We start from the raw sequence: 20,250 nt of genomic DNA, 5'->3' as shown, positions 1-20,250 counted from the left end.
GTCTGTTGGGGGGGAAGGAGGAGTATTCAGAGGTCACTGCCCTCTCGCCTCTGCCCCATGGCAGACAGCTCTACCTGGGCTGTACCTGACAGATATTATCTAATAAATGATTACAGCTTCCACTAATGGGAATTTCACAGACAGTCCATTCCACTGCTTCTCCGTCCTAACATGTAGGATGCATTTCCTGATGTCTAACTTAGAGTTACCCTATGGCTATAACGTAAGATTTTTTTTTCTTATCTTTTCCCCATATGACTGCTAACAAGACTCCGCACAGTATTTTTCTCTAGGCTAAACGATGTCAACTTTTTCAATCAGACCATTTATTCTAATGCACTGAACATTTTTGTTTTTCTTATTGTTTGTAAGGAAGATGTGTGACAACTGTGTGGAGATGGTACAAAACATCAAGGGAAAAGCGCCTTATACTCTGAAGGGCAGAACTTACTGGCACCTTTTTGCTATAACAGGCTTGTGTTTAGTGTTGCTGTTTATTCCCGCAGGCTTGTGTTTAGTGTTGCTGTTTATTCCCGTAGCCAAAGATCACTGGATGTTGCTACTAATGAGAAAAACCTAGTGACCTGACAGACGCACAGTTTTCTCCCTGATAATAAGTGCAGAAGACAGAACTGGGAATGGAACTGAGGTGTTGTCATCTTTCCAGGGTAAGATCTCTGGAATAACAGCTCTGACAGTCTGTTTCAGCTGAACTTGTCCATCACTCCACCTCAGTAAACATTATGCTGCTGGAGACGGTCAGACAATTGTTAATGGTCAGTGCTCTACCCGGGGACACAGTGAAGATTGCATGGAGCTGCTATTGTACCTCTATTTCTCAGTTTATATAATCAAACTGAGTTAGACCTGCCAGCAGGGCATGAAACAATAACAAGCAATACTTTGTTAATAATTTTTAATTAGGTTGTGACTATGACAAGAATGTAGAATGGGAATGTGGAGTGTGTTCTATTTTTTAGGTAGGCTAGTCTTTTTGTAGGCTGACCATTTTATAGATTACTCGTCCATTCAGACATCTCCAGCCTTTTCCTTAATCTAAAATCCACTGGCTTGTCTCTCATCCTTTCCGTTGCAGCAAGACTTGGCATATGCACAGTGTAGCTTGTTGTTCAGAAGCAATGCTGCGAATTTAAGTGATGGGACTAGGCTTAATAGCAGACAGTTTAGGTGAAAGGAGGCAATAAATGCAAAGGCTACACAGATCTATTCTGTGATCCAATACTATACCAGAAGGAGAAATGAGAAAGCCAGAGATAAATAATCCTTGGTATGACTATGATGCTCTTTATAGCAATTCCCTGAGGCACTTCACAGTCATTCGAATTCAATATATGGTATTGCTGCACAGTAAAATCTATTCCTAGAAACCTCTGCAGACAATTAAAATGATCAGTTTTGCATAGGGAATATGTGGAGAAGAAATACCGCAAAACTCATTCTTCCTGTGCAATAAACAGATATACATGACGATCCACTATTCCTTTTGCTTCACACATACAAAGAAAAGAAGAAAAAAAAAAAGGAAGAGGCCTTGAGAACCCTTGTGATGTTCTGGCCTGTATGTGAATGTAGCAGATAGGAGCTCTTCTCTACTCCATGTCATTAAGCAAGGTCTTTGAAAAGTGGGACCACATCAGTTTAAGATCTTCAGCAGTGCTTTCCTAGCTCCAGTCTTGGCAGAATTTCTGAATTTTTGGTTGCTCAGTTTAGGGTCTGTTCTTCAAGTGTTATCCAGGGCTGGCACATCCTCATCCTACCATGGCTGCTGTGGCTGTGATTGGCACAGCAGTTGCACTCATCTTTTCAAGGCAGTCCCTCAGTGAGAAGTGTGGGTGCTGGGTTGTTATGCACCCAAAGAAGCATGGTGGGGAAACTACTTATTTTGCAACACAGATTGTTGCTAAAGTGAAACTTAGTTGTGTCAAAGTCAATAGCAGAACTCCAGTTGACTTCAGCATGGCCAGGATTTAGTCAACGGTATCCACTTACTGAGTACAATTCTGCTAGGGACATGTAGGTTTGGTTTTGTGGCTTCTTTCTGGGTGACATAAAAAAATACTTTTTTTTTCTCCCTCCAGTTCTTGGCTTTTATTAGCCTTTGCTTTCACATAATCAATGAATGATTTATCTTGTTCATCTAGTCCGACTGAAAAATATTGTTTGTACCCCTTAAGACTGACCTTGAGTGAAAGTGCAAGGCAAATTAGAATCAGCTCTTCAGATGAGATAAAATGGAGCTTTTTGTCATTATTCTTCTTTGCCTCCATCCCAATAGACAACATCCTTTATGTTACCTGTGCCAATAAGCAGGGCATCATCCTTGACTGATGGTTCAATGAGTCACAGAATCATAGAATCATTGAGGTTGGAAAAGCCCTCCAAGATCATCTGGTCCAACCATCACCCTACTACTAATGTCACCCACTAAACCATGTCCCTAAGCACCAGGTCCAACCTTTACTTGAACACCCCCAGGGGTGGTGACTCCACCACTTCCCTGGGCAACCCGTTCCAATGCCTGACTGCTCTTTCTGAGAAGAAATGTCTCCTAATTTTCAACCTGAACCTCCCCTGGCGCAACTTGAGGCCATTCCCTGTAGTCCTGTCACTAATTATCTGCGAGAAGAGGCCAACTCCCAGCTCCCCACAGCTTCCTTTCAGGTAGTTGTAGAAGAAGTCTTGCAGAATCTTTGCATGTTTTTCTAGTTCTCTGTCTCTCTCAATTAGCTGTTCTTACTCTAAAGCTCTTAGTTTTGTAGGGCAAAGGCAGTATTGTTTGTATGCCTATACACTGCCTGGAACCATGGAGTCCCAGTCTGTGCACAAGGACAGTGCGTGTAATGATCGACATTGCCATATTAAAGTGGGGTCACCCATAATTTTTTTGACTTCTGTTTTTCATTTTGTTTTTAAGAGGTACAGAGATCCTTGGCATGTGACCCAGTGAAAGAAGAAAAATCACATCTAGGGCCCTGGTTTCCTGAGGCAGTAGTGGAAATGTTATTTTTCAAAAGCTTTTTCTTCAGAGTGGCTCAGATACTATCCTTCTCAGGTGTGAATTTATACTGAATTTTCATCAGGAAGATCAGATTGCCCCTGTGTTTTTTTCTTTTCAAACTGAATATCTGATTGCTCTGGAACAGACCATCTGAGAGTGAAAAAGATGCAGAGGAAAACTGTGTAGTGGTAATTAGCAATGGTTGCTTCTCTTTAAAATTTGATGTCTGGTCCCATTGGGTGCCTGTAAGGCTGAATACTATTCCGAAACCTGCTGTTGTGTGAAGCCTACAAAATAAATAACTTCTTCAGTGTTTTTTTTTTTTTTTGTAATTTCAAAGGTGCTTCTTTCATCAGAGATGAAAAATGTGGAGGCAAGGTCAGAAAGTGTTTGGGGTGGTTCTACTCCAATGTAAATTAGATTCTTCCTGATAGCTTCATTGCTAGCGTTTTGATCATTCAAGGAGCATAGCTATCAAACTCCTGATTCACAGTAATTAGGCATGCAAGAGATAATCCCTGTTTTTATTCTTTTAAATGTAAGCTTTCAGCCCTTCTTTCCATTTTACAAGCACTCCAAATATCCAAGCATATCCAATATTACTCTTATTAACCATGTACACTTGAATTTCACACTGATTTGGTTTATACAATGCATGTCAATAACTATGTCCCTGTTACCCTACTTTTTTTTTTCTCCTACTTGTGAATACTTCTGGGTCTGCACTTTGTGTAACTTTGCACTTTATTCTCTTTGCCAGCTTTAGTTGAGGGTAATATTTGTCTAGGATAAGGTAAACTGAAAGGCCGACTTGACCTGACAGAGGCAGTAATGACTTTACCAACAGACTTTTGGGGATTCTAGCCAAATGCTGATTGGAATGGGAATAAAGATTTATTGTAACATGCTCTCTGTGAGTGTATATTTACAAAAAAATGTTAACTTGAAAAATGGCACCTTCTTACTCAACAGAAATTGAGGACTTCTTTCATTTCCCCAAGGTTGGTCTTCCCACTGAGAAAAGTGAGTTTTTGTTCCTGTCATTCCTTCAGAGCGCATACAACTACAGAAAAGCAAGTTATATTGTGTATTTTGCCATGCTCCTAACTAGTGCTGCCAGCTTGATGGTTTTCTTTTCATCATGCATTTGTTGGGTGCTAAGATTTTACATGACTGTTATCTTCTCCATAGAGAGAACCTCTGTACTCTTCTCTATAGAGTTGACAATGCACAAAGCAGATCAAAATCAAACCTGGTTTACAAAGACATCTAACAGAGGTCTTGATTTCAAAAATTATGTGTTCTAATAATAATCACTTTCTCTTTAAGCCTGTAAGAGCAAAACTCTGGCTTGCCTGTTGGACCTGATAGGATCCTTCTGTGCCTAAGCTGAAATTTGAGCTGGTGTCTGACTGAAGGGGAAAAATGTAAAACCACTGTACATATTCCTTTGGTTTGATAGCAGCAGAGTTTTCCTAATATAAAAGTAAGGTGAACTAGTACATATTCTATACTGTAGATATGTCTGTGCTTAATCCTATTACAGGTAAAACAGTGAGACAAAATCTGTATTTTAAAAACCCTACGCATTCCAGTGTACTCTTGTGGTAGCTCAAAGAGAATTGCCATCTACGGTGTCCCCTTTTCTGATGTGTAAGACTTTCGTCTTCTTTCCTGCTACACAGCACAAAGAAATGTACTCCCAGATACCAGAGGCTGAGCCTTTGTCTTGTCTGTCTGCAGAAGGAGTCTAGTTTATGGCTCCTTACTGTCAGCGTAACAGCCTGTTTTTCTCCTGAGTTTCAGCCCAAACACCCTGGACTAAGCAATTGACAACAGCTCCCTGGTCTGCTGTAAGTTCTTTTTTTTGCCTTCCTCCCCAGTTTTGTCTGGCTTTGAGATGTCTCATAGGTAGCCTCCAGCCTTCCCCACTTGTTGCCCCTGTTCTTCAGTCTTTACTAGCATCTCTTTATAAATGGTCTTTTCATCACAGTTAGGGGGTCAGTTGACTCCACCATTTATACTTTCTGGGCTGCTGCCATGCCTCATGGAGGTCATGTAGCTTATTTTACAGCAGTGTAACTTTTCTGGCGTCTGTGGGCTTACATCTCTTTTATACTGCTGCAGGAATTTGGATCATGTATAAAAATGAGACAACCTCCTTCCATTTAAGTAGATTAGCCAGATACTAGTGTAATTTGTATACCTGGTGTGAAATTCAAAGTGTTTATTCATTCTAGAAATGAATTACAGCTTTTCATTGTCAATTTTTCAACTATAGAGTGATGTACTCGTGATTGGTGTCAGATAGGGGTTGCAGTTGTTTTCCTATTGCCTATTCCTTTATTGTGTAGGTGTTTATTTATTTATTTATTTATTTTTTCAAGGTAATACTGTGTAATAATGTTCTCCTGTTATTCTGATAGCTTTATTGTGGATTTGAAGGTATAAAAACATAGATAAACTCTGTAAAGGGAGGTAATATATATATATATACATATATATGTTTTTTTACTAAAGCAAGGTAAGTGTAGCTCTTGTAGTGCACGCTTTCTGTGCGGATGCCACAATACAGACTTTACTGTTGTCCTCTGTTTTAATTTTTGGATGGGGAAACAATTTTCTAAGATGATTAGTAAAATGTAGAACAGAGCTACAGTTTAATGCACATATTTTTAATGCTTTTTAAATATTGGTACATTCTTCATTTACATAATTTAAGCCACAGAGTTTACAGTCTTTCCCAGTATAACTCAGCAATTAAAGACGGACTCTTTTCCCTTTCAGATTTGTGGAATTTAAACTCATCTTCTGTGCTTGATGCACTAACTTCTGAAGTTTAACTGGCTAGTTTCTAAATTTCATCAAGCAATGTAAAGTCAAAACAGTCAGAGTGTTTACTTATCACAGGCAATAAAAGGTGAAATGAGGATTCTGCAGAACGACTACACATTCAGTCAGGGCTTTTGATTAGTTGGCATTTACCTAGCTTCAGCTGAATTATGTGTTTCTTTTGTTTATTGCTCCGTAATTAGAATCTTGTTGCTCATACATATTTTGTGATTTTTTTTTTTTTGCCTGCAGTGAGGAGTTCTCTGTTATGGTGTTGCCCTATTTTAGTCATTGTTTCTTCTTGCCTGCCTGAATGTGCAATATCCCCTCTTGTCAGCCTTCTCCCATAACCTTAAGATTATAGGTACATTACAATTTCTTTCTCTAATTTTCTCAGTTGTTTTTTTTTTTTTTTTTTGTATTTTTGGTCTTTTTCTAGATCACAAAACTACGCCGCACAATTCTGAGTCCTTTCAGTTAATGTATTATGATGACGTTTGTCTGTGGAACTTTAAAGTAATTTTGATATTATTTAAATGTTCTGCAGATAAATTTTTTGGAAACCATATGAAATTATTTTGTTAAACATCTCATTGGCCGGCCAGTTATGGCTCATTTTGAAATCTCCTTAAAGCTTGAGTACATACAGAAAATCTAAGATGTGTAGCATTCATAGTTTGACAGTAATCCAAATCAGTCACTGTAACAGCCCTTTTACCTGTCAATTTAAGAAGTTTCTTCAACCTTCTGGCAAATGAGTCAACATCCCATCATTTATTGTTGTACTTCCAAGGAAGCTAAATGCAGTATAACTTGCAAAAATTTGACAAGTATGTGTGTGGCTTTGATGTGTAGCCTTTTCAGCAGAATTCATGAAAGTTCTCTTTCAAAAAGCATTTTCTCTGAAATTATGCTTTTAGGGCCTTTTTCATTTCACTAACATATGCCTAAGTACCGTTTACTGGCATGGCTCTCCAAATTCCTGTCAAAAGGAGTCAATTTAAAAAACACAGTTTTGTACTTTTAAATTTGTCTTTTGATTGCCATATATGTATGTTTTTCCTTCAACAGATGTCTAGCTACTTAGTCAAGGGAGAAAAAAGCTGTCTCTGCAAAAAAGATGAGCCGAGTAAAAATGATTTTATTTTTTTTTTGTGTTAAGAACAATTTACTCTGTGCATTGATATTCTTCCCACATGTTTGGGACATGTAGGGAATCATCTGTGATAGTTTCATTTGAATGAGGAATAGGAACTTTAATTTGAGGAAAGGAATAGAAAATAAATCAGTTCCAATAGAGTCTGTATTGCAGCCTGTAGGTTCCCTGTGATGTCAAATTCCTATTGTCTGTGCTTGGAGTGCCATGAAAAGGCTGCTTGCAGATCCTAAGCTGAGATGCGATGATTATTATTCTATGAGCCACACTTACTTAACATCTTTCTTCAGATATTTTTGGCACCTACAGGTGCAAAGTGCTCTGTGCCATCATCTCCAGTGCAGGAGACTTTTAAAGGCAGCAGGAAGCCTTTAACCCAACCTGACCTCCTGAGTAACTCCAGCTGTAGGGTGGCATCGAGCGATTCTTCAGTCTAGTACAGGAACGATGCTTCAATCGCAGCGTTACTGCTATGAGGCTGCAGTTGCTGTGCTGCAGCACAGGCGCTGCTTCTGGATACAAAAGCCTCTTTATGTTTACCATACCCTTAGCAGTAAGTTCCAGTAAATAACTGCTGCGTTCAGAAGTCTGTATCTTATTTCCACCATCCCTGGGAATACAAATGTGGGAGCAGAGCTGCTGGCTTTGCCTGCCAGACTCGCAATAACAAAATACATCACTATAGATTAAAACATAGATTTTTAGAAAGTTTGCTACCTGGGTCTACCATGCAAATGAGACACATGAAATATATTACTTTACCAGATCACTCAAATGCATGAACAATCAAAATATAAGTGAAATAAAACACACATCCAGATTGCAATCAGAATACTGAGAACGTGAGCCATGATCCTAAATGTAAAGTTCACTGTAGAAAAATATAGTTTTTATAGAGAATATATTTACATTTATACTTCTACCCCTTGGCTGCTCGAGCTGTTAACTGAATGATTGATTTTCTTTTCTTTTGTGCTTTAGGTTCTTTAGAGCACTGCTCTGGCTGTTCAAATGGGTAGGAATTACATCAGCGTTAAGAGACAATGAAAATCAGGATCTATTGGGTGTACAATCAGCTGTGGGTAGGATATTACCTCATCTGCTGGGTCAACAAAGAAAACTTGCTCTTCTGTTACGTTTATTGCAAAATCATTGCAATATTTGTTCCTTCATTTATGCTTGTTGTCTTAACTTGATTCATTGTAATTTCACCTATTTACTGCTTATCTCTAGCCATAATAGTAATAATAGTCTCTTTTATCATTACACCCTCTCTCTATAGGTATAAATGTGATATATATATATATATATAAAAATATAAAATTACATCATTCAATACTTTGGAAGTAATTGACACTATTGTATCTAGCAGTGAAATTTGTATTAAAAGCTCTCCATGTTATGGCTTGATAATTTTCCCTATGTACACGTGCATCTGTTTAGGAATTATAGATTTTTTTTTTTTAACCTAACTAAGGTGTGAGCTTTACATTAGAGGTTTCCTTCATATTGACCAGACCAAAATCTAAACCTATTTTCTTTGTTTTTCTTGCTTTATTTTTAACTTTCTCTTTTTCTTCCTTTTGGAATACATTTTTGTATGTTGCAGCAGGAAGAAAGGGAAAAATGCCAAATGCCAGCTGCCTGAGATCATGCATCCTGCTCTGTGATGCTCTTGGAAAGCGTGTCTTTTCACCGTTTACTGACTCAATGTTTGAAACCCTGTGCAACTATTCCCTGTGTTAATCAGTGTGAAGAGGCAAAGGGGGGCTTGTGGGGAAGTTAACTGTACAATAGTAGTGGATGTGACTGCATGTGGTATTAGTGAGAGGTTTCTGGGAGGCGAGGCTGCAACTCCTGGTGGAGTGGTGTTTCATTGGGTTTCTCTGAGCACAAGACTGTGGTAGGAGTCACGTGGCAGCTTCTCTTTCTCTTTAACACCCCCTGTGCTTGTCAGGCAAGCTCACTAAGGATGAAAATTCCTAAAGCAGGAGGATGGCTAGCTTGTATATTGATGGTCCCATAGTGGGGAAATGTCATGTAGGAGGGGACACATACGTGAGTCACATTTATAATATCTGAGGCTTGAGAAGTCTGAGGAAATGTTTCATCTCAACCCTAGATGACATGACAGAGTATGGCTCCTGCCCTAAGACACGCGGATTTTGTTCTTGTTCTGTTGTAGGATGAAATCTCTGGGTGTGCAGCGAGTTCTTAGCTCCACGTAGCTTAGCTCCTGTTATGTATCAATTACTGCGAGTTCAAATGGAGCTGTAGCATTTATTTGAGGTATGGAGTTTAGATGCCTGAATTGTAAGCAGGAATAGAAATGATTTAAACAAAATACTGTAGCCTGTGACCCACAGCTTTGCTGAACTAGATGTGAAAGACTTACCCATTTTGAATCCTAATGTGGAACCATTGCTAATTTATCTTTAGCATAGTGTTTTAAAGCAACCTTCTCCTTGTTTTCCTGCAATACTTGGAATGCAGTATCTGTCAGTCAGTTCTGTCTACAGGTATCTTCTTCAGGCTTAATGAAACCTTGGTGAATTTTTTTGCTGCTGAAATGAAAGCTGTGCTACTAGATTTTGTTATGAATAAAACTACAGGCCGTTAATTCATTAATATCCATACTTTAAGTTGAATATGAGCCAGCAGTTTGCCCTGGCAGCCAGGAGGGCCAACCGTATCCTGGGGTGCATCAATCATGGCATTGCTAGTCGGCCAAGGGAAGTGATTGTCCTGCTCTACTCTGTGCTGGTGCGGCCTCACCTCGAGTACTGTGTGCAGTTCTGGGCACCACAGTACAAAAAAGGACATTAAACTGTTGGAGAGTGTCCAGAGGAGGGCGACGAAGATGGTGAAGGGCCTAGAGGGGAAGACGTATGAGGAGCGGCTGAGGTCACTGGGCCTGTTCAGCCTGGAGAAGAGGAGGCTGAGGGGGGACTTCATTGTGGTCTACAACTTCCTCGTGAGGGGGAGTGGAGAGGCAGGTGACCTGTTCTCTGTAATCACCAGCGATAGGACCCACAGGAATGGTGTCAAGCTGAGGCAGGGGAGGTTTAGGCTGGACATCAGGAAGAGGTTCTTCACTGAGAGGGTGGTCGCACACTGGAACAGGCTCCCCAGGGATGTAGTCACTGCACCAAGCCTGTCTGAATTTAAAAAGTGATTGGACTGTGCATTTGGTCACATGGTCTAAACTTTTGGGCAGACCTGTGCGGTGCCAGGAGTTGGACTTGATGATCCTTATGGGTCCCTTCCAACTCAGGATATTCTATGATTCTCTGATTTTCAATTGAATCCTGATTATGAAACATTAGGAATTTCATGGGCTCGGAAGATTTTCATGCAAAAACTAAACAAAACTCAGTAGTTCTGGTAAAGTTTTCCTTTGGGATTTAATTTTGAAATGAAATTGCTTTTGAAAGGAAAGAAAATATTTCATGTCTGAACTTCTATATATTAAAACTGAATTCTGTTATCAGACTCTCTAGGCAGTTTTCTGTAGTGCTTTTACTCTGCCAGATGTCCAAGGGTGTAAGGGAGTTTGTCTTGTGCTGGACCAGTATCTGTGTTTTCAGGTTGTCTTTTCTGTCATCAAAGCTGGCAGGTCTTTCACTCCAGCTCAAGAAGGGACATTATCTTTCTTCTTCTCAGTGTGATGGCATGGGGCAGGTCAGAAACGTGGTCTCCATCATCAGCTCATAGGCTGGATTATGACCATTGCTACTATCATTCCGTACATGGCCATAGGATGTTAGTACCATGACCTGTATGCCCAGGTGCTCTTCTGTGCTAGCCTGGATGTTTTGGCAGACAGCATCCTTCTGCAGGTGGGTATGCAAAGAACTCCTGGTACAGTTAAATCAACCATGTCTTTTGACTGTGTCCCTGGGAGATGTTCGAGGGGGATAAGCTTTATTTGGGTGTTCTACATACACTAGGCCAGCTTGTCTAGATTGGTGGTAGAAACAATGAAGGTAAATACCCAAAAAGTGCCATGCATCACAAAGGCAAAGTAGACTCTGAATAAAAACAATGAAAAAACATGGGCTACAACCATTCAAGACAACAACAGTCCCATTTATTTCTGGTGAAAATAATACAGATACTTGTTGAGGGGCATGAAAACGTAATTAGGAGTAGAAAAGGGATGCTATAAAAACAATGTATTTGAACTACTTGATATCCACGTATTCTGAAATCATTATACCGTTATATAGCAGGGAAAAAAAATGGGAGAAAAACATGTTGTTGTTATTAACTTGGTTGTTACAATGGAATAGTCTAATAGCCTTTTGTTTCCAAATATCAGGAATGGCACTGTCAGGAGATGAGCACAAAAATGAAAGATCTAAATGGTCCACTTATGCTCTTACTTTGCGCAGAATCTTAGTAACAATGAAAATACGAAAAGAGGAAAAAAAAAAAGAAAAACACAAACAAACCCGATCTGATTTGATAATCACAGGTCACATTTTCAGAGGTTATATCCCTAGGAGAAAAAGCATCTTTTTGTATTTCAAGTGTGACATTTTTTTAGCTGGAAAAAAAAAAAGAGAATATAATGTACAACATTCACGATGTCATTTTACAATCTCTCTTTTTTTTTTTTTTTTTTCCCCTAAGTCTGCCCTTTAGAGGCTATCCAGACATGAGAGGAGAGCAACATCACTTGAATATCTCTCTTTAATTGACTGTCTGTGAGAGCTTTAAAAATAAACTTACAGATACTGTGGGGAGATGAAACTAGAGGACACAGTTACATGTCTTATCAAAAGCCAACAACCAGGCTGTCCTGTCTCTTGCCATGAGACTTCCTATGTGAAATAAAGAAACCTAAAGGAGAAGTTAAAAGATTAAGTTTTGAAAGTGCCAAAATCAAACAATTTTTTAAAGGGTGGAAGACCACAGCAGTCCTTGCATGACTTCTGTCTTTGTGAAAGGATTACATCTGAAGCAGTACAATGAGTATAACAGGCAGAGTGGAATGGTTTTCTTATCCAGTGTAACAAGCCTGGCAAGGATGTGTGTTTAAAAATGCTGTGTGGCAGCTACAGTCATCTGCCATGTTCGAATGTTCTTGTTCTATGCTAGCACGTGTGAGACTGGGTTCAGCACAAAGGCTAATTAATGACCTCTTATCCCTGCTGGGGACCCAAATGTTCTCAACTGATAAACTCCACATCCTGCACTTTCTTACTGCTGTCCTCTTCCGAGTTCCTTTAGCAGCCGAAAGAGCCAGAAGCAGGCCCCAGGAGCAAAGTGAGAAGGAAAGCCCTCCAGACCTTGAGAAGTTGGCTCATCTGTGGTGCTTAGCATGTAAGGAGTAATCAATCCAGCGCATTCTTGTGATGTTAATAGCTTCCTGTGGAGTGAGTCATCTTGATGATCACTAGATTACCTTTGAATTGCTTTTTGTTTGAGAATAGATTTTAATGAAAAATAAAGTTATTTTTAGTCTAGTAGCTGAAAAAAATATTGGAGGGTCTGACAATATCTTCAAAAAAGAAAAAAAGAAAAAGAAAAAAAAGCAACCAGAAAAGGAATATGATGTCTTACTAGCTACTCTGATTTTCACGGTGTTTTATTTAGTTGCCAGAAGAGATTTGCAGCTTATTAAAACTTCTGACATTGTCCTTTCCAAATTGCGACCTCTGACAGGGAACAGCACGTCATTTTTTGAGCCTCCTCCCTCAGAGCGTGTCTGTATACCTGTAAGAGATTTCTACTGACCAAACGTAACGGAGAGTAAGACATGAACAACGTGAACAAGATGTGCTAGAAATGGGCCATCAAGAATATAGGTGTAGTACTTGCTCAGAACAATGGGATAATCAAGGTATGCAGAATTATTAAGTGCTGTTGCACAGAGACCCACAGTCCCTTACCACTCTAAGTCTTCAAGTGAAAACCAGACCTAGCGCCCTCCTTCCATCATGCCAGCAGCTCCTTGGGGTGAGCTCTGCCAGTTTCGGGGCCCCGTGGAGCTGGCACTGTCCTGACCCGGTGGGTGGTGACTTGGGCCAGCCCCTGCCTACCTGCCCCCAGGCTGTCCCACTGCAAGGGCAGCCCAACAGGTTGCAGCTCCAAACTAGCTCCAAACTAGCATGTGGGTGAGCCTGCCTGGAACAGGAAATTGGACTAGGTATCCTGACATCCCTCCCAGCCTGAATTACAGTATGATGCTGAAACCAAGGGAAGCACCAACCGGGTGAAAAAAGGTGTCCCTTTAGGTGAAATTTCCTTTGTTCTGTAGTGCCGTGCAATAGGCATACCGTTTCACTAGTGTGTATAATTTAATGGACTTCTAATGTTCAGATTCTGATGTATATATTGCATTACTGAGACTTCAGTCTTAGGTTGGGTTTAGCCCCTGAGGTCTATATCCGTGTGGAGGAGCTAGCCCCAAATGCTCTTTTCTGTTGGTTTGCAATGAATGTCCTATTCTGTTTGTTTGAGGAACCTACACCCTCATATAATGAAACGATACTTTCCCCATTTTAATCTTATATTACTAGGTATTTTATTATTGATGTAGAAAAACGTTATTCAGACAAGTTCATGAATTACTCTCATGCCTCTGGATCCATGCTATCCTTTTGTCCAATTCAGTAGTGCATTTAAATGAACCCACAATTTCTGCAAAGATTATATTACGTTGGATTTTTTTTTTTAATATTTCCAGGCAGCCCAATATCATCAAGCTTTCTCTTCTGATCATTACCCACAGCATACTCTAAACACTTTGAAACATTAGAGCTCCTAAAATGTTTCCTAGCTAACCTTTCTCTGTTGTAGTTTACTTTGCTGTATATCTCAAATTACCTAGCTGGAACTAGGGGGTAATTGTTTGTTTGTTTGTTTGTTTTGTTTTGTTTTACTGAAAGAAATATCAGTAAAAATATCTGCATATGTTTTGTAAAATTTGGAATTTTTGGAGTTTAAAATTTGGTTTAGAATATTTAGATAGTTCCTTCTTACATATAAGATAAATGAAGCGTTCTTAAGAGGCTTAAATTTTTTTCATTAATGGAGAAGAAAAAAAAAATCTAGTAGAATTATTAAAGAAAGTCAACAGTGCTTCCATGCTGCCAGAAACCAAGCTCAGTGTTTAAATTCCACTCATATAATTGCAAATTTCCTAGAGAGATCAATCCTTGCTGGTTGTCTTTGATGTCTTTTTAACTAGTGATTCTCGATAGACATCATTGATTTATCAGAACTATTTAGAGGTAAAGCAAAGGCAAGAATAATTTTTTGATTAGTGGATCTTTTCTTTTTAGAAGCACATTGTTTAATATGGTAGCTAAAAGGAAGTGTATTGTTTTTAAGACATCTTAAAAAATAAAAGCGAGAAGCTTTAAACTTTTGTACCTATCATATGATAACTAAATCCATCTTTTGGTGCCAGTAGAAGTTGAACTGATTTCCTATGCTGCAACTCTTTATTCATATTAATGGGATCAGAGGGCCCTCAGGAATTCAGAGAGCCATGCCTTTAACTGTTATTGTCTTTTATACAAAGTAGTATTGGAAGCCCTTTATATTTTTTATGGGCTGAAACTGACCTTATTTATTGCATATACTGTGTGCTACTAATAGGATTTAAAGAACTTTTTTATTTCTGTAGCAGGATGGGCTTTTAGTAAATCAGCCACATATATGCAGATGGGCTTCCTGACACCTTCTTCAGAGTTCTCCTGCTTGCTGTCTTTCCTACCCCCATCCACGTTCAACGCAGGCTATTATTGCATTTCACAATTATTTGTATTCTAATCGTGCTATTGCAGAAACATTCATCCTCTATCAGTTCTACAGGGTTAGGAATGATCTCAAAATACTTAGGAACTGTGCGTTTGATTCTGGATTAGTCTTTGCAATGACCTTACATATGTATGAAACAGTGTTGTGAGATCCTTTGCTACTCATGGAAAATAAATGGGTAGTACCTCTTACTAATCAATCAGTTGGTCTTGCAAAATTCCCAAATATTTTGCAATCTTTGTGCATTGTTCCATCCTCTCAAAAGAGAATAATTCAACATGTGAGTATATTTTCTGCTTTTTCGTACAACAGGTGTAAGGGAGCAGATACCCTGATATTTTCCCTACTCTGTTTTGGTTTCAGCTTATTACTGTTCTTCCACCCTGAAATGACTGAGGAAGAAAGTACAGTTAGAATTGGAGGACATTGTCACTGGGCAATCATATTATTTGCATTATGTATGCATTTCTCTAACTAGCGTATTATAGTTAATTACTTTACTAAAAATTTCATGCCTGAAAGTTAAAATGAATGCCTACATACAATAACTTCCTTGGCTAGGAAATGGTATACTGCAATGCAGGAGATTAATTTAAAAATTTTTTACTGCATTTTTTTTTCAGGATTGCAGAAGAACTCATTAAAATCATATAATAACTACTCTTGTTGTTTAATAGATGTGCATAACATTAAAAAAGTAGTTCTTCCCCCTGAAGTGATGAAGTGCGCTTGTTTCCATGGAATATCTAGTCAAAACTACAAAAATTTTTAATTTTTTTTTTTTAATACTTGAGCCTAGAAGCATTGTATCAATGTAACCATGGCATACAGCATTTGATATACTTGACTTTTTCTTGTCTGCTCAGACTTGGAGTAGATTAAGAAAGGAATGGGAAAAGTGGAGGACTGGCAAACCCTTAAAAACCAGCATCTGAAAGTAAGGTCTCCAAATTCAAAAGATAAATGGTTGCTGTCAAACAGTCAGTGTTGTGCAATATTAAATAACCACTAGAATACCTGGTATGTTTGAACGTCTTTCTGCTGTATAGTGCCAGTGACCCAGAAGATGAATTGCTGTCCCACGTGTATGTGCTGTAAAGTGTGAGCTTGTAAGTCTGAGTCAGTTGAATTCTAAGCGAAAGGGTGTTGGCTGTGTAGCTTTTAAGGTGCTGGCAAAACAGAGCAGGCTTGAGAATCCCACATGTTTTCCTCTAAGCTCAGCATGGCATCTGATGTTGTCAGGTGGTCAGGTAAAAGAAAGGAATTGCTGAGTGTTTCTGTGGCTGCAGGCAGAGTTTATTGACTCATCCTATGAATATAATTTTATCCTTATTGTCACACAGGATAAAAAACCAGAGTTATTCAAGTGTATGGAAAGGTGTTTAGGGAAGCCAACACAGGCAATTAATAAATTCTGGTCAAGATGCTTTTGAAGAAAGTTGTACATTATTCTTCCATTTTGTACAGTTTACATGGAACTGTGTTTCTCCATGGAAAAGCTAAACGCAGCTATGTAGAATGAAGCCTATGTCCTTCGTGAGGCCTCCCTGTTATGGAAATCATAGAATTACAGAATATCCTGAGTTGGGAGAGACCCACAAGGATCATTGAGTCTGACTCCTGGCTTCACACAGGACCACCCAAAAACCAGACCCTACGGCTGAGAGCATCGTCCAAACACTCCTTGGACTCCAGCAGGCTTGGTGCCGTGACCACTGCCCTGGGGAGCCTGTCCCAGTACCCAACCACCCTCTGGGTGCAGAACCTTTCCCTAACACCCAGCCTGACCCTCCCCTATTGCAGCTCCATCCCGTAATGTAGGAAGCTATAACATCTTTCAGAGTAGGAAAAACCCTCCCCACACCCAGTAGGTTGAGTTCCTTTTCGTAATTAATCACATTTCCTTTTTCTTACTTTTATTCAAAGTTTGGGGGTCCTAGTGCATTGCAGGTTATAAAGTTTAGATCCAAAAATCTTACAGAACTTTGGAATTTTTCAACCATTAATTTTACCTAGTCATATAATTCACACAAAATAGAAGCACTCCCTTCCCATTCCTGGAGCATTCACTGTTTAAAATACTGTTTATGATATACCCTTGGTAGTCTGTTTTCTAAAATAAACCATTACAATTTCCAAATATGAAATTTTTCATAACCCCGCATTGTGCTATCCTGACTGTGTGAAGGCTTATTTAATTGAATTAAATGCCATGGTAGCAATTTGAAATGTTCTTTTAATCCAGTGCAAGTGAGTACTTGCAGTGACTTCATGCTGGGTGGAAAGCTATTAGAGAGCATACCATTTTGAAGTTCCTGCTAAGTACAGCTTGGACTAAAAGTAACTGCCAGCTAGTTACTGGCAGTACATATTTTTTTGTGTGAATATGTAGGTATGTTGCAAAGTGTTCTTTTGTATGTGACTGCTCTACAGTTAATATTCCATGTACCTTTTTGGATATAAGAGGTTTCCCTGCTGCGGCAGAGCACTGTGTTCAGTCTCCTAAGTGGTCTTTTGCAGTCCCATGCACTCCTGTAAATACAAAGTGGAATACTAATCTCCTGAAAAAAACTTACTGTCTGAAGTACGTATTTGCAAACAGCACAAAGTTTACGTGAAATTGAATGTTTAATTCCACTTGGATCCTTGATAAAGACTCTGCTGTCATGGCTGAGACATGCTTGCATGACATTGCAGAGAAGCTTGCTCCACCTGGACCCTTTCTCTTTTGTATGAGCAGTGAGTTTCAAGTTTCATAATGTGTCAATTGGCAGTGCCTCTGTGGAGCAATGAAGCTATTAAAAAAAAGCTATTAAGAAAAAAAAGCAGTAGCTGGAGGTTCATTTTAGGGTCTCTTTCCCATCTCCTAAGGGGATTTCATAGCCACTGTCACAGTTTCTTCCAATAATTTCTTTGTAGTCAGATATTGGGGTTTGGTAGTACCTGAGTCCAGAATTTGGAAAACCAAGCTCAGCTTATTTTTTAATAATTAGCATGCACACAAAAGGTCAGCGTGTTACATACCTGGGTCAGTCTGGCAGGAGTTTCATTCTGATCAATTGCACAGAATAAGTATGCTTATACCTATCGTTCTGTTTTGTGACAGTATTACCTTATGGGAAAGGTTTTTGGTTTGCTTCTTGCTTAACATTTCACATATTAGTGGAGCACAGAGAGCTTTATATGAGTTTAGCAATTCTCAGTGGAGCATACATCATGATTCTGACAGATTTTTTGCATGCAAAATATAGGTTTCAACAGTTTCACTGATGTGCTTTTGCAGTAGACCTTTGCATGAACACAAAACAATTTAGATTTCCTGAATGCTTTATAATTCCTACCAGTCACTGTGGTTTCTTAAAATGCATGCATCTTCCAGCCCCCAACATTCAGTCAAGATTTATGATAAAGATTTTCTGCCCTTATGGCACTCATACACAGATGCTTTCATTCTAACCCATTTTTCTTCTGCTACTCTACGTAAAAAAGACTTCTAAATTACTATTAAAATATTAGATGCCTTTCCAACTTTGTGCAGTTATTTCAATCAGTAACTACAAACAGAAAGGCCAGGTGGAAAATAGGGGTATGATTGAAAATGTCTGAAGTTATGAATTACTACCACACATGAGACTTCTTACGTAACAGCACAACCAATTTTAAAGAAAATCTTCCTGGAAAAAAGTTAATCTTTTGTTTTTCAAAAATGATTAGATGGTCTTTAAGGTCCCTTCCAATCCAAACCATTCTGTGTTTCTATCGTCACAGGAGGACTGTGGCAGGTTGGCTGAAAGGGACAAGTGAAATGCAGGGGAACACAGCCACCGTCCTCATTCCCTTACAGAAGACACACTATCCCTGCATAAGTGATGCTGATGCTTTTTGGAGAGTTGCTGTCAAGCTGTCGTGTCTTCCTGCTTGACAGCTCCACTGGAGGAAGAAAAGGCCCATCGGACTGAGGATGATTTGTAAACAATAAAGAAAGGAAGAAGGAGCATTTGGTACCCTACCATGTCTTACAGTGTAAAAACCAATGCCGTGTTACCAGTAGTTGACACAAAGAGAGCTGTCTTCAACTGTCAGACGCTTCCTTATGCAAAAGTGCAATAAAGCAACATTTAGAGCTGAATTTGGCTTCTTGTTAATTCTCAGGATTTTGTTGGCTCCTTAGGAACATTGGTAGAACCAGGCAATTTTCCTCATGGTGCTTTATTCTCAAAAGGGACAGAGAGCAGCCCCATGCTCATGGCAGCGCAGCTGGGAAGAGCCGAGGACGATGAGCTGCATCCCTTGGTCACCAGTGGTGCAGTGGTGGAGAAGTGTCCAGGTCCCTCATCAGAAAAGCCTTCCAGCACCGTGCCTGGGCCATCTCGTGCTCCCCACACGCACAGCTCCCTGAGCCCCCACACCCACCACAGCCATCCTCCGGGGCACATGTCCCCGGGGCACACCTCAACTCTGCTGCAGTGAGCACACCTCGCGGGGCCCCAGCTGCCTGATGTGGGCAGGGCCGGGAGAACACCGGGTGATGGCTGCAGGGATGGGTGCTGAGAGACGCTCCCAGCAGTCCCAAAAGCACAAGCCAGCACCCAAACCGACTGGTCACTTGACCTCCAAGCCTTGCGCACCCACTCAGTGTGAGTCTAGGCACAAGACCGCCTGGGCCAGGCCAGGCACCCAGATAGAAGCCGTGAGGGCCACGCGACACAGTCCGTCGCTCAGTCTCGTCACAGCCTGTTGTTGCTCAGTGGTGTCACTGTGATGACACTTCTCTTGTCTGTTTATGTCAGGGTATGATTGTTTATCAGACTCAATTTCCCAACTGAAGTCTACTTTGAGGGCTGTTCCGTGTCTTAAGTCTACATGCTTTATTTATTTATTTATTATTGTTTGGAGGTTCATTGTTGTTGATTTAAAGCTGTCACATTACACATCTGAAGGCTCTCAGGATGAATGGGTACCCCACGTGTTTCTTGGGTTTTTCAAATAACATCTTAAAAGCCAGTGTCTCGTTTGTTCTGTTACCTGTTTAAAACCATCGTGACACTGGTCCCTAGAATGGGCATATCTAGGAGTGCTTCTAAAATCTGCTTCTTTTCCTTCTTCTTGTAGAGTGTTCATCATGAAGGTATTCAGCGCTTCTCCTCAAACTCATACCACTTAAGCGCTCTGAGATCCTTAAAAACAAAATAAATTGTATAAACATGGTAGTATGGTGGTGATAGATTTGCTGGTGGCACTCCCTGGCAGGCTGGTACCACCAGCGTTGGGGCCCGGCGGGGCAGGAGGAAAGGCAGCGGGGAAAGGGGGAGAGCAGCACCACACTCATGGCGGCACCAACTCTGCTTTGAGTGAGACCGAGACTTTGTGGAGTAATCTGTATGTATGTATTTATTATTATTATTATTATTATTATTATTATTATTATTATTATTATTAAATTCAGGAAAATGTATGCCCTGCTAGTTCT

The 20,250-nt window shown here is 39.8% G+C and overlaps 1 protein-coding gene and 1 long non-coding RNA gene across 3 annotated transcripts in view; both read left to right on the top strand.

Moving 5' to 3' along the window:
- Positions 1 to 20,250, top strand: part of ST8SIA1 (ST8 alpha-N-acetyl-neuraminide alpha-2,8-sialyltransferase 1) — a 142,399-nt gene that overhangs the window by 43,718 nt on the left and 78,431 nt on the right. The gene's annotated exons all lie outside the window — the stretch shown is intronic.
- Positions 9,626 to 18,897, top strand: LOC126913155 (uncharacterized). Its single transcript, XR_007707745.1, has 3 exons — positions 9,626 to 10,003; positions 12,243 to 12,335; positions 18,549 to 18,897. It is a non-coding gene; the product is annotated as an uncharacterized LOC126913155 (long non-coding RNA).

The sequence above is a fragment of the Cygnus atratus genome, chromosome 1 (assembly GCF_013377495.2).
Source record: "Cygnus atratus isolate AKBS03 ecotype Queensland, Australia chromosome 1, CAtr_DNAZoo_HiC_assembly, whole genome shotgun sequence".
NCBI lineage: Eukaryota > Metazoa > Chordata > Aves > Anseriformes > Anatidae > Cygnus > Cygnus atratus.
This window is presented reverse-complemented; position numbering and strand designations above follow the sequence as displayed.